The sequence below is a fragment of the Schistocerca gregaria genome, chromosome X (assembly GCF_023897955.1).
Source record: "Schistocerca gregaria isolate iqSchGreg1 chromosome X, iqSchGreg1.2, whole genome shotgun sequence".
In the NCBI taxonomy this organism is placed as follows: domain Eukaryota; kingdom Metazoa; phylum Arthropoda; class Insecta; order Orthoptera; family Acrididae; genus Schistocerca; species Schistocerca gregaria.
Window position 1 is genome coordinate 772,602,144 of NC_064931.1, and position 12,072 is coordinate 772,614,215.

A 12,072-nucleotide genomic window follows, 5' to 3' on the forward strand; every position below is an offset into this window, starting at 1 on the left:
ATTATGAGTGGAATAGGATAACGATAGATCATTTCAACTCTAATCTCATTCCGTATCTGCCGACCTTAATGACTGATGACTGGAAACCCTGAAATACGAGACAATTTTTATTTTGTCTTCGACTCTCGCTCAGCGTTTGCAGCCAGGTGCCTCTCTGCCATGGGCTGGGAACCGCCGGTCTATAGTTTATAGTCTAGTTTATAGTCCTGTAATGTCTTGTATTATATCGCAATAGAGAAGTTTTGAAAAAACGATTAATTAAACACGCTTACGTTCCATGTGCTGTGGAAATATGTCCCGAATCTTATGGAAGGCATAGAAACAAGAGGAAGTGTTCCTGCATGTGTCGACGGTGTTTTTCGTCGGGTTGAGATGTTTATCCAAAGTTACGCCCAAGTGCTTACTGCCTTCTGATATGTCATTAGAATACCATTGAGAAAAAGAGCAGGCAACTGTTCGCGTAAATCTGAACCAATTAATTTCTTTTGCGATACTAAGATACTTGAGATTTTTCGCATTTAGTTTAAATCAATGGATTTGCACCTATCTGTACAATGAAGGCAGATCGCCATTCATGTGGACGATGCAGTGTTGATATCAACAAATCTGGCACTTAGGTAAGGTGGAAGCGTCAGCATACAAATGAAATTTATAGCAGGACGGTAGTGACGAGATGTCATTGACGTACAAGGAAAACAATAGTTGTCCCATGACTGACCCGAGTAGCGTTTCTTAGAGAATTGACTTCTAGGACTACTTTTCAGTTCAAAAAATGGTTCAAATGGCTTTGAGCACTATGGGACTTAACTGCTTTGGTCATCAGTCCCCTAGTACTTAGAACTACTTAAACCTAACTAACCTAAGGACATCACACACATCCATGCCCGAGGCAGGATTCGAACCTGCGACCGTAGCGGTCGCGCGGATCCAGGCTGAAGTGCCTAGAACCGCTCGGCCACAACGGCCGGCCTATTTTTCAGTCCCACAGACAATAAACTGCTGTCTAATCCTCACGCAGCCTTTCAACCACTTCAGCCTTTTCGTGAAAAATGGTTACCGGACGGGCCATGTGGAGGAATTCTGTGAATTTTAATGTAAAAGATCTGGATCAGTGCTCGTCAAACTTGTTTGCTCAAGAGCTAGTACTGACATTACGTGGCGGCACCTCAGGCAGCATAAGTACCGATCTTACTGTTAACAGGTAATCTACATACAGGGTGTTTCCGTAAGAGCGTGCAAAAATATAACTGGACATAGAGAATGCTCCCCTAAGAAATTTGAGGTAGGGGACCTGGGGTCGGAGAAGCCAGCTTAAGGAGATATGGAAGTAAACTTGTCTATGGCTTTGTTTAGCATTTCTGTTCGTACAATTTTACACGTACTGTGCTATTTATTTGCATATACACTCTTTATTTCCTGCAAGGAAAAGTGGACGACGAGCATGATTACTAGGAAGTATTCCCTGGTCGCTGTATTGGAAGGAGAGGTGCTACATCATGACCTGCAAGGTCACCTGACCTGAATCCCCTTGATTATTTCCTATGAAGGCATTTAAAGTCACTTGTGTATGAGACCCAGTAGATATGGAGATGGAATTAGTTGCCAGAATTGTAGTTGCCTGAGATGTGATTAGAAGCACACCATGTATATTTGTCAGTTTGCGGCAGAATCTTGTTCGGCGATGTCATGCTTGCATTGAGGTTGAAGGCCGTCAGTCTCAGCACATTCTGTAAGATACAGTACAAGTGGTACGTTCATTGTGTCAGTGATGGTATTTGCAGTTAACTATAACTAATGTAAATTATAAAGTTCACAGTACTGTGATTTTATTCCTATTATCTCCTTAATTTGGCTTCTCCAACCCTATGTTTCCTACCTCAAATTGTTCAGTGGAGCGTCCTCTATGTCCTGTTAAATTTTTCCACTCTCTTATGGAAACACCCTGTAGATTAGCATGTTATTAGCCCGCAGTAGACTAGCTATAGTAACGGAGAGATAGGTTTGCCGCTGACCTCCAAGTCTAGTCCATAAAAGTCGGCGCCGTTCGAAAGACTTCGTGTTGACTGTTCTGTTTTACTCGTAGATTTCTGCCACCCTCACTGAACTCAAAAGCGTAGCACTGTAGTTGCCTGACGAAGTATTGTTGTGTTGTCATTGTGAGCAGGTGGTTCAAAAATGTCTCTGAGCACTATCTGACTCAACTTCTGTGGTCATCAGTCCCCTAGAACTACTTAAACCTAACTAACCTAAGGACATCACGCACATCCATGCCCGAGGCAGGATTCGAACCTGCGACCGTAGCAGTCGCACGGTTCCGGACTGCGCGCCTAGAACCGCGAGACCACCGCGGCCGGCTGTGAGCAGGTGATTAACTGGTTAATAGCAGTAATAAAATACTTGTAGACTGACGGAAAAAATCGCAAATCCAAAAAATAATTAATGTAGAGTAGTGAAATTTCAGGAATACATTTGTCTGGATAACGTATTTAAATTATTTAAATGATTAATACTGCAAGATAACAGGGTAATGTAAGCGCGATGTAAGGCATTGCAAAATGTGAAATGGAGGTACATTATAACCAGCGTGATCGCCAGAATGTTACATTCCAGCATGCTAACGCGCATGACTTGTGTTGCACACGAGCCGGTTGTGGAAATGGAAATGAGCGTTGGGCGCCTTTGGCCGGGAGGCCCCTTACGGGGCAGGTCCGGCCGCCTTGGTGCAGGTCTTATTACATTCGACGCCACATTGGGCGACCTGCGCGCCGGATGGAGATGAAATGATGATGAAGACAGCACAACACACAGTCCCTGAGCGGAGAAAATCCCCGACCCAGCCGGGAATCGAACCCGGGTCCCTTCGGACGGCAGTCCGTCACGCTGACCATTTTTTTAAAATTTTCTAATAATTATTTGCAAACAAAAGTAATGTATCAATCGATTAGTTTAGTGCAACTGCGCCATTATTCATAAAATGTTAACCTTTTGCCGTTACGAGGATTCGAATCATAAATGTAAAGGAACAGGGATACAGGAATGTTGTTTTTATTTATTTATTTATTTTCCATAAATATCACTGTTAAAAGGAACATGTAGATCATTTCATGGTATGGTATGTGCATTACATATGGAGCAGTGAGAGAAGCTTGAGGTTCATTATCAGCTGTCAAATGTGCACACCGACTGCACCATGCACATCCCAACTGCGTAGGGGGTCGAGGAAGACTGCCTGAAGATAGTTGGCAAAGGTTTTCCGATAGTGTGACCATCTATGAACCTCATTGTGGGCTTGCTGCAAGAAATACCAAAAGTCGAGTCGCGACTTGGCAGCATCCCCATAGAGGTACGCGATCGTTCAACCTTTGACCCAGATGATCGGCTGTGATTTAGTCGCCGGAAAGTAGTCACTCTCCGGATGTAAAAAGGAAGCAGGTGTAATATGTTGCGGGGTCACACGGAGGTAGCAAGCCACCATCTGTCTTCCTAGGAGCCATACGTCCTCCACCGCGATACAAGTTAAGCGGTGATGGTCGTCATCCACTTGGCGACATTTCGGGCACAGTGGAGTGTCCATTAGTCCAATTGCATGGAGTCGTTGGTTGGTGTTGAACTTGCCACAGGTGACAGAGAACCACAGTGCCCGAACGAAGGAAGGAAGGAAGGAATTTTTGGTGCACATGTCTCAAAATCTTCGGCCAGTGCAACTTGGGGTGTTTGAGTTCAATGACATTGCGACTTATCCGTCGTAGCAGCCAAACATAAAAATCCTTCGCGCATGGCGGCCTCGTGCGCGGAAGCTCGTCTCTGATATAACTAAGTTCCACGATAAATGTTGATACATGCGCAAAATGTGGCGTAATGTTGCCCACCGCCATCGGAGGTGTGAGGGACGCTGGAACTAGGAGATCCAGTAGGCGGGATGTAAGGGAATCACGCCCGCTACGCCATTGCTTGTACACCGTGGCTAGAAGGAGCGCCGTCGCTCGGCAGTGAACATTCGTAAGTCCGAGTCCCCCCTTGTCCGTAGGGAGCGTGAGCGTTGCGTATCGCACCTTGAGGGGCGACCCAATCATCACAAAGTAGCCTAGTGCTGATTGAAGTCGACGTCCGAGCGTGAGTGGTAGCGGCAGGATCTGCGAAATATGCACCATTCGAGAAACCACATAAGTGTTCAGATATTCGACTCGCTGCAAAGGATCATGGCACCGTAGGAGATGTTGTCGGAGCATGGTACGTATTGTCTGTAAAACACGTCGGTAGTTAACTGCCGCAGTATGTTTTACAGATGAGAAAGTCTATGCCGAGATAGCGGAATCGTTGCACATAAGGAAACGGTCTGATTTCTTCCGGCGTAAGGCCCCTTCCAACCGGCATTGCTGCCGATTTGTTAATGTTCACTGCACTACTCGCCGTCACACTGTGGTCCAACAACAGTTCAAGGACCGTCTTCACAGCTTCCTCAGAACGAACGAGCAGCAGGAGGTCGTCCGCATAGGCACGACATTTGAAGGTGTAGCCCCGCAGTTCCATCCCAGAAAGAGAATTTGTTAGCCTCCCAATCAACGGTTCCAACGCTATCGCGAACAGCAGCATCGAAAGAGGGCAGCCCTGGCGAATGGATCGTCGAATTTGAATGGGCCCTGCTATACGCCCATTAACCTGTACCAAGGATTGTGCGCTCCCATAAATCCTTCTAATGAGACCAGTAAAACGGTCTGGAAATCCCATTTGTTCCAGTACAGCGTACACATAGTTGTGGCGCACCTTATCAAAAGCACTGTCAAAGTCAACCGCCACCATCGCCGCTTTAAGCCGGCACTTCTCCGCCAGCGCTATCACATCACGGCATTCGCCAGTAGCTGTTTGCACATTCACCGATACACCCGGTGTTCTGGAGAGAGAACGCTACGAATTAACATACGACATCGGGACGCTATCAACCGTGCAAAGATCTTATAGTCGGCATTAAGTAGGGTGATGGGGCGATAATGTGTGACCGTAATTCCTGGCTTCGGTTTATGTAATGGCACCAAGAAGCCTTCCATAAAAGCCGGTGGAATAGGCGCATCGGAATTTAACATCTCGTTGTACATTTCCGTCCATCGCGGTGCCATTTCGTTGCGAAATTCTCGATAAAATTCAGCAGGAAGTCCATCAATGCCTGGGTACCGGTTCAACGCACCCTTTGCGATGGCATCATGTGCTTCCTCACAGCTAATGGCTTCCAGTAAGGTTCCCGCGGCTTCCACCGTCAGTGTACGGGAGACTTACGTGGCTATACGTTCGAGGTCATCGACAGGGGCGACTTCTTCCCGATAGATGTGTTGGTAATGGTCGTTGAATGCAGAGACAATGTCCGCTTGACGCGTCACTCTTCGGTCTTCGCGGGTAATTAATTCCCGTACCAAAACGCGTCGTCGGTGCTTTCGTTCATTCACGACGTGGTGCATGGAAGAAATCTCGTGCATTATCGTATCGTGACATCTGGCGCGCACCATGGTTCCCTGAAGATATTTCCGAGCTAAAGCCACTAGTTTAGCTTTTATCCTTTTGCGTTCGATCCAGACGTCCTGTCCCGGCGGACCATCGTCCAGATCGCTCAGCGCTGCAAAATAAAAGTCGATCGTACGGCGGCGCCATTCTGCCATCTCCCTGCTATATGAGATGAACAAGTCAGCCACCAATCAAGCTTTGTCGCATACCTTCCAACCCTTCGCTCGCACATCGTCTATGTCTCAAGGATCCGTTGACGGCATTCAGGATCATGTAGATGTTGAATGTTTAATTTCCACAGGGCCTTACTGTTTCACACCTCTTTACGGGGAAGAAGCACCCTACCAGATGTAAGCGCTGTGATCGGAAAATGCCAATGGCCAGCGTTCCGCGTCCTGGACATCATTTGCATGAGCCCGTGAGATATAAATGCGATCTAACCTGCTCGCTGAATGACTTGTCACATAGGTGTATCCCGGCGCATCTCTATGTTGTAATTCCCACGTGTCACTAAGTACAAGGTCGTTAACAACGATTCGCAACTCTTGGCTGATGTTTGCTTGCGGCCATTGGTCTTTCTGGCTGAGAACACAGTTGAAATCTCCACCAATTATTACACGTTCATAACGTCCATGGAAAAGTGGGGCAATGTCTTGTGCATAAAATCGCGCCCTTTCTCGCCGCCGATTGTTTCCCGACGGTGGATAAAGATTGATGATGTGTGTCCCAAACGTCGTGAAAGCCATTCCCCTGGCCGACGGAAGGTAACACACGTTTTCCACTGGGAAGCCATCTCGCACGTAAACTGCCATCCCACTCCCATTGTGATCTCCATGTGACGAATAGGATTGGTAGCCTGCGATGTATGGGAGTGCAGCTATGTGGACTTCCTGCAGCAAAGCAATATCCACATCAGATGCCCAAATCGTTTCCTTCAGTAGGTGTATTTTGGCCGGTGAACGAACGTCATTTATATTTAATGTCGCAATACGGTTTGCATGGCGTTGAATCCCATTCTGTCGAGGCGCAACAACATCTCCCTGCATCGGCGCTGGGGGCTGAGTTAGAAGACGTTCTCTCGCCCCTCTCGCTTCACCTTCAGCAATTATTAGGCCGTCTTCGTGAGTGCCGGCTGCCTCTGTATGACGTCCGGCGCCTCCTGAATATCTCATACCACATCTTTGGAGGCAGTGATATATTCGTGTCCATAGCCACAGCATTTGCGTCTGGAGAGCCAACTGGTTGTGATTCCTCTTCAGCATCGCCACGTCCCGGTACCGTCAATGTGACAGACCGCTGCGGGTCTGATCGAACAGTTTCCATTGCCTCATCCTGTTTCGTAGAGGCTGTTGTGTCATCTCGGTCCACAGGCACATCGTCGTCGGGGCAAAGGGAGTCATCCCTAGGAGATGTCGTGCGACGACGCCGTTTCCTCCTTTTCGGGGAACGTTGTTTGCGTGATCTTCCTTCCGTGTCCTCAGATTGTAGGGAATCACGGCTGCCCGACAGAAAAGCATCCGTAGGAACCGGAAGAGTTTCAAGTCCCATCGTTGTACTTGGCGGAAGTTCGGTCGAAACTGATGATGTAGTCACAGAGTGCGCTCCAGACGGCACAGCATCCGTAGTGGCTGGAACTACTTCGTGTACTATCGGTGTGCTTGGTCGGAGTTCGGTCTCATCTGACGTTGTCGCCGTAGATTGTACGCTCAATGGAGCAGCATCCTCTGTCATCCCGACGTCTGCTACAAGGTTTCGGAGAGTGCCATCTTGATCTTCCACCGGGGCTGTGTAGTTTCGGTCATCAGCGGACGCAGTGAGGGATTTGGCATAGGTGATCGGTAGTACTGTCATCGCCGGCGACGGCTCCCGCACATCTGAAGGCAGTTGCGTAATCCGCCGCTGCATACAGTTCGACCTGAGGTGTCCCTCCTGGCCACAGCCAGAACATGTACGTGGTTGACCATCGTAAAATCACCACCGCCCGACAACCACCAATTGTCAGATAGGACGGTACATGCTTCTGAAGATCAATAGTGATCTGTCGTACTCCGTTAAGAACGGGGTACGTGGCGAATTGTGTCCAGCGTTCTGCCATGTGACCATGTACCGTGCCGTATGGCTTAAAAGCCTCGATAACTTCCTCAGCCGGTAGATCAAAAACACATATTGTCCGTACACCCAGAACAGCATGTTCTACAGTTACCGTGCCGACATTCCCGTCGCTATGGCAAAATCGGAGACCTGCTTTCGTTGCCTGTAGAATTCTCTCACACGCCACGACATTTACCATCTTAACATACACCGTGGGACTACCGATGGACAGGTGAATGCCGACAATATCGTTTGGCGTTATCTTGACGTCCTCTCGAATGAATCGTTCCACTGCTAAAGCCTTTGGTCTTTCGTAGTATTTGCAGAAACTGAATCGTAATGTAGTTTTCCTGTGCTTGTTCGCCATGATCGTTGTTACTAGCCCGCGCGCAGACTAAGTCCACAATTAAACAAACACTCGCACACGCCGCACAGGCGGAAGTATCGGACCTCCGCTTCGCACGGCCGCTAGCGCCGAACTTCAGCTATCGGGGCGGACGGCGTCGGTTGTTAGTTTGTGAGATGGAGTTCCATGCCTGTTGCACTTGGTCGGTCAACACAGGGACGGTTAATGCTGATTGTGGATGACGCTAGCGTTGTCAAAAAAATGGTTCAAATGGCTCTGAGCACTATGGGACTTAACTTCTGCGGTCATCTGTCCCCTAGAACTTAGAACTACTTAAACCTAACTAACCTAAGGACATCACACACATCTATGCCCGAGGCAGGATTCGACCCTGCGGCCGTACCGGTCGCGGGGTTCCAGACTGTGGCGCCTAGAACCGCTTGGCCACACCAGGCCGGCGCTAGCGTTGTCGTCCGATGATGTCCCATATGTGCTCGAGTGGAGACAGATATGGTGACTGAGCAGGCCAAGGCAACATTTCGACACTGTAGAGCATGTTGGGCTACAACAGCTGCAGTGGGCGAGCGTTATCCTGTTGGAAAACACCCCCTGGAATGCTGTTCATGAATGGCAGCACAGCAGGTCGAATCACCAGACTGACGAATAAATTTGTAGTCGGGATGCATGGGATAACCACGAGAGTGCTCCTGTTATCATATGAAATCGCAGCCCAGACAATAACTTCAGGTGTAGGTCCAATGCGTCCATCACGCATATAGGTTGGTTGTAGGCTGACCTGGCCTCCTTCTAACCAACACACGGCCATCACTGGCAGCGAGAGAGAACCATATTTCGTCAGGAAACACAACAGACCTCCATCGTGTCCTCCAATTAAGTCTCGCTTGATTCCACTGAAGTCGCAAATGGCAGTGGTTTGGGATCAGTGGAATGCACTCTAATGGGCGTCTGGTTGGGACCTTTCCTTGAAGTAACAGATTTGTAACAATTCTTTGCGTCATATTAGTGCTAACTGCTGCTCAAATAGACGCTGGAGATGCAGTCAGTACGATGCGCCAGAGCCATATGCCGAACGCGATAGTCTTTCCTCTGGGTAGTGCCACGTGGACATTCGGAGCCCAATCTTCTTGCGGCCGTACATTCTCGTGACCACCTCCGCCAGCAGTCATGTACCATGGCTACATTACTGCCAGGTCTTTCTGTAATATCGCAGAAGGAACATCCAATTTCGCGTAGTCCTATTACACGACATGAGGCAACGGCCTTGCCGCAGTGGATACACCGGTTCCCGCCAGATAACCGAAGTTAAGCGCTGTCGGGCGTGGCCGGTACTTGGATGGGTGCCATGTGGGCGGCCATGCGTTGTTGCCATTTTTCGGGGTGCACTCAGCCTCGTGATGCCAATTGAGGAGCTACTCGACCGAATAGTAGCGGCTCCGGTCAAAGAAAACCATCGTAACGACCGGGAGAGCGGTGTGCTGACCACACGCCCCTCCTGTCCGCATCCTCAGCTGAGGATGACACGGCGGTCGGATGGTCCCGATGGGCCACTTGTGGCCTGATGACGGAGTAATTTATTACACGACCTCGTTCAAACTCAGAGAGGCGTTGAATGGCGTCTTTGTCGTCTTAAAGGCACTTTTGACGAACATCGACTCAGAACGTCCAGTCTCAAAGATAACTAACGCTCACGACCGTTACAGCATGCATTTAAAGCAAACCTGATTTGAATCCTCATAGTGGCACTACTAGCGCCACTCTTATGCTACTGGCGCGAAATTTGAACATACATCTTCTTTCAGATGTGGAAACATGCCTATCCACTTTCGTTTACGTGGCACAATTCGTTCTTTGATTTGCGATTTCTTTTACCGTCAGTGTATTTAAAAGTCATTTTTCTTCTACTCATTGCATTTTCCTACAACAGCCTTAACTTTGTTTCATATTCCTTTCTAAAAATATGTACTGCATTTGAAGCTGACTGTCTCTATAACGCGCATTCATGAATCCGTGTACTTCCGTTTGAAATTTATACCGTAACATGTGACTGATACGAGGCACACACACCCAACTTTTCGCGCGCCTACTACTATTGTTCCAGTGTATTTCTGGGCTGAACATCGTAAGTTTTTATTATTGATAGGATTCGAATATAAATCACCCTTGTTCAGAAGATATTAAACCTTAACAACTGTAACAAATCGAAATGTAATTAGAAATCTGTAAGGAATAAATACTTAGCATTCGCAAGTACTGCCCAGTGGCACCAATTATCATGCGCTAGTGCGTTACAGCAGCTGCGAATATCGTACTTAAATTATGAGATTTCTCTTCGAATGCTAGCCGGAAATCGCATTAGTACGCCAATTCTCTTCGAAAGAGAGCTTGCAATCGCATTAAAAGTACGCCATTTCTCTTCGAATGCGAACTAATATTAAAAAAGGACGAAAACATGTTTTCTAGCACTCTCTTCGCGATAACTATAAACAAGTGTCGAGTGATGAAATGATGGTCAACTCTGAGAGGAGCGCAGATGTCTCATTTCGACTGTGCATGATCTGATGTGACGTCATCCCTTTCCGGCACTGGGCGCTACATTGCTCACAGCACCAGGTCAATATTTTTCTACGGAAGTGCGTATAAAGTAATCTGCAAGCAACATGGCGAATTCTGTAGATAATCTGTTAAAGAGGCCATTTTCCAGTAGATCTTTGGAGGAGAAAGCTAGTAGATGCCCGTTTCAAGTTCTTAGAACATTTTATCTGAATGGTCTATAGGAAGGAAAAGGTAAAAGGATCTCTAAAGATTTAGGCATAAAGTATAAAGGACTTTGGCGAAATCGTAGACCTATGGGTGTCTTGACGCAATGATCAAGCGCACTAGGTGGCAATTTGTTGGTTTAGGTTCGATTCTCGCTGCTACCATACTTTTTTCCTTCATATTATTTTATTCCTCGCAATGCTAAACTATTAATTATAAAATTATTGCAGTTCATTGGTAAAATTTTTTACGTGCCACTGCTGCAATTGGCTGTACCTTATCTCTTTGTGTGCTGTTGCTGACAATGATCAGCCGTGTTTACAATATTAAAATTCTGCTATACAGGGCATACGAATTTTAAATCATCGCACCGGATGTATTCATGGGAATCGAGAGTAGGTATGCGCCCTATTAACAACAATTACATTTTTTTGGTGAGTATTCATGGGAATGATGGAAGTCGAGTGTTATCTCTGACTGGCATACTCGTTGTGGTAACATGAGCAAAAGACATGATTCGCCACTAACAGAATTCCACGGAACGACTGCCACCATATTTGCGAGTGTAGAAAATGACGGAAAGAGATGCTGATCAATTTGCAGTCAACTAAAAGAAAGAATACAGTGCACCAGTCTAATTGAGACCAATGTGCCTTATCTCTGTGAAAATAAAGTTCACCCTGATTTGCGTAGTCTTATAATGTTCATGTCGGTTGACAGGTGCGTATGAAGGGGGCAGGAAAGGAAGGGACACATAAGTAATTTGATCATTTAGTGTCACTATCAGAAACGGGTCAGGGATCAGTGTATTTTGTTCCTGAAGTTGATTTCAAAGTGTTTTTATGCCGCATCAGCCAGTTGTATAATTAAAAAATTATGAAAAATTATTCAAATGGCCACATAATCTTTACTCTAATGCCGTCAATCTCAAACTTTCAAAATGGCTAGAAGCCGGCGACTGGCATACACCCTTCACATACCAAAGGCATTATAAGAAAGCTACAGGTTTGTTATCTAATATGGATTTTTGTTCTTCTAATTGCAAAAAGGTTTAAGGACAAAAATAGAACTGTTAATAAATGTGACTTCTGATGTAGGTTTTTGGTATTCTCGTCCATATTAGCATCGTTTGGACTGCATGCAATCCTCACTGAATACTTTAAATGACTGGATACTGATTACGATATTTGTTTTTCAAGTAGTTCATTTTTGAAAATAAGTTTCTCAGAGATAAATTGAAGGAATTAGTTTTGAAATAAACTGTGCACAATCTAGCAAATTTTTATAACTGCTAGACACATATCTCCAAAGTTCAGTGTACGTCTGCGTTTCACGATGTTCTGTAAAAAGAACGTTAAGCTGTG

At 46.6% G+C, this 12,072-nt stretch overlaps 1 protein-coding gene and 1 pseudogene across 1 annotated transcript in view; one reads left to right on the forward strand and one right to left on the reverse strand.

The window, feature by feature from the left end:
- Window positions 1–12,072, reverse strand: part of LOC126298360 (uncharacterized) — a 574,913-nt gene that overhangs the window by 231,995 nt on the left and 330,846 nt on the right. The window lies entirely within an intron of this gene.
- On the forward strand, window positions 9,203–9,319 carry LOC126300103 (5S ribosomal RNA; annotated as a pseudogene).